Source organism: Nicotiana tomentosiformis, chromosome 2, assembly GCF_000390325.3.
Source record: "Nicotiana tomentosiformis chromosome 2, ASM39032v3, whole genome shotgun sequence".
Classification (NCBI taxonomy): Eukaryota; Viridiplantae; Streptophyta; class Magnoliopsida; order Solanales; family Solanaceae; genus Nicotiana; species Nicotiana tomentosiformis.
In genome coordinates this window covers 190,074,930-190,078,323 of record NC_090813.1, presented here as the reverse complement: position 1 = coordinate 190,078,323, position 3,394 = coordinate 190,074,930, and positions in this window count along the sequence as shown.

Sequence of the window (3,394 nt, the reverse complement as noted above, 5' to 3'; positions counted from 1 at the left end):
ACGTGAAATCGGCCACGAAGTCCGCTAAAATTTGAGACTTGATGGTCGTACGGGGTTGATATTCTATATCGTACCCACTGAGTTCGACGACCCATTTTTCCAATCGGCCTGATGGTTCAGGCTTGTGCAAAATATTACGAAGCGGGTTAGTGGTTAATACGCATATGGGGTAACATTGAAAGTACGGTCTTAACTTTCTAGAGGCGCTTATCAGTGCAAGTACCAATTTTTCTAGGTGTGGATATCTAGTTTCTGCTTCTCCTAAGGTTCGACTTACATAATAAACGGGAAACTGCATACCTTGCTCTTCTTGATATCGCTTTAATTCCTCTAATGCATGTTGGCATTCCGGGGTCCAAGCGAAATCGTTCTACTTTTTTAGTAGAGAGAAAAATCTGTGACTTCGATCTGACGACCTTGAAATGAATCGGCCTAAGGCAGCAATCCTTCCCGTTAGCCTCTGCACAACTTTTACACTGTCCACGATGGCGATGTCTTCGATGACCTTGATTTTATCGGGGTTAATCTCGATCCCCCGATTTGATACCATGAAGCCAAGGAACTTTCCAGAACCGACCCCGAAAGCACATTTCTCGGGGTTAAGCTTCATGTTGTATTTCCTTAAAATCTCGAATATTTCCTGCAAATGAGCCAAATGGTCCTATGCGCGCAAGGACTTAAATAGCATGTCATCAATATAAACCTCCATTGATTTATCTATTTGTTCCTCGAATATTTTATTTACTAGGCGTTGGTAAGTAGCTCCTGCATTTTTAGCCCGAAGCGCATCACATTATAACAATATGTTCCATACTTGGTGACAAATGAAGTCTTTTCCTGATCTTCCGCATTCATTTGGATTTGATTATACCCTGAATAGGCATCGAGAAATGTAAGTACCTCGTGGCCGGCCGTTGCATCGATCATGCGATCGATGTTGGGCAGTGGAGAAGAATCTTTAGGGCATGCCTTGTTTAAATCCTTATAATCTGCACACATTCTAAGTTTGTTCCCTTTTTAGGGACTACAACTACATTGGCTAACCATTCGGGATATTTCACCTCCCGAATACACCCTATTTTGAGAAGTTTAGTTACCCCGTCCTTTATGAATGCGTGCTTTATCTCGGACTGGGGTCTCCTTTTTTGCTTCACCGGTTTGAACCTAGGGTCCAAGCTTAGCCGATGCGTCGTTATATCTAGTGGGATCCCTGTTATATCTAAATCGGACCAAGCAAAAAAAACTATGTTATCGATAAGAAATTGAATAAGCCTTTTCTTGAGTTCAGGGGTTAATCCCGTTCCTAGGTATACCTTTCGTTCGGGCAAATGCTCGATTAGTATGACTTGCTCCAATTCTTCAATCGTTGATTGGGTAGCTTGAGAATCATCGGGAATTACGAAGGATCGGGGGATCCTTTGATCATCATCTTCATCGATCTTCTGATTTCCTGGTTGGGTTAGAGATGATGTCTATGATTGCTATTTGGAATCTCGATCCCCTTTTGATCCCGATCCCTTTATTGAAAAAGGTGAGGATATCAGATTCACTTCCTCGACGGCAAACATTTCTCTTGTGGCCGGTTGTTCTCCGTACACTGTTTTGACTCCCCTCGATGTTGGGAATTTAAGAACCTGGTGTAGGGTCGAAGGTACAACTCTCATGTTGTGGATCCATGGCCTTCCAAAAAGGGCGTTGTACCTCATGTCACCTTCGATTACGTAGAACTTCGTTTCCTGGATAGTCCAGGCCATGTTTTTCAACAGAATTATCTCGCCTTTGGTGGTTTCACATACGATATTGAATCCGTTTAGAACCAGGATTGCGGGTACGACCTGGTCTTGTAGACCAAGCTGTTCTACAACCTTCGATCTAATGATATTGGCCGAGCTACCTGGATCAATTAACACACGCTTAACTTTAGTTTTATTCATAAGTACGGATATTACCAGTGCATCGTTATGAGGTTATATGACTCCTTCTGCATCTTCATCATTGAAGGAAAAAGTTCCTATGGGTGCGTAATCCTGAGCTTGAGGTCATTTTTCTCTCATAATCGATGTCTTAGTACGTTTAAGCACCGGCCCTTGAGGGGTGTCGACACCGCTGATGATCATGTGGATGACGTGTTGTGGTTCTTCTTGTTCATTTTATTTGCTGATATCCCTGTTTTTGAAATGGTTCTTCGCCCTGTTGCTTAAAAATTCTCGAAGGTGCCCTTTACTGAATAACCGGGCTACCTCCTCTCTTAGTTGCCTGCAATCTTCCATTCCGTGGCCATGAGTGCCATGATATTCGCACATTTGATTGGGATTCCTCTGGGCAGGATCGGTCTGCATGGGTCAAGGCCATTGATTGTCTTTGATACGTCGGATAGCCGACACAATGGTGGATGCATCAATGCTGAAGTTATACTCCGATAATTGTGGTGCTTCCTTAGATCCGGTAGGCCTGTTGAATCCACTTTTTTTCCTTAGCCCCCGAAACCCTTGACCTCAATCACTTTTTTTGTTGCTTTTTTCGGGGTTACGTCTCGATTTATTGATTCTGCGGTTTCCACTATACGGTCGGTATCGGTCCCTGATCGGACCTTGTTCTCGATTGATATCCCTTCGAGCAGCGGGTTCAGCCCCCAACTGATCATCTTCAACTCTAATTTTTGATTGGTACCGATTGTGCACGTCGGCCGAAGTGATAGCTGGGTACTCGATCAGGTTATGCTTTAACCGTCGTGAAGCCGTCGAACTTCGTTCGTTCAAACCTTGAGTGAAAGCCTGAATAGCCCAATCGTCTGTGACTGGTGGAAGATCCATTCGTTCCATTTGAAAACGAGATTCGAACTCCCTTAGCATCTCGTTATCCTTTTGTCTTACCTTGAAAAGCTCTGATTTCCTTGCTGCGACTTTTATGGCACCGGCGTGTGCCTTTATAAAAGAATATGCTAACATGGCAAATGAGTCGATGGAATTCAGTGGTAGGTTGTGATACCAAATCATTGCTCCCTTCGAGAGGATCGCTCAGAATTTTTTTAACAACACAGATTCGATTTCGTCATCTTCTAAATCATTACCCTTGATGGCACACGTGTAAGAGGTGACATGTTCGTTGGGGTCGGTTGTTCCGTTATATTTGGGAATTTCGGGCATAAGGAATTTTTTAGGGATTGGTTTTGGGGCTGCGCTCTAGGGAAAAGGCTTTTCCATGAATATTTTGGAATCCAACCCTTTTATCATTGGTGGAGCCCCCGGGATCTGATAGACCCTGGAGTTATATATTTCTACTTTTTTATCGTTGGCTTCGACTCACTTTGTGAGCTCCTTGAGTATTTTAGCAATTTCGGGAGTAGTCCCTGATTCTTGTTCATTTGACCTCACTATGGCTGGCTCCGTTCTGT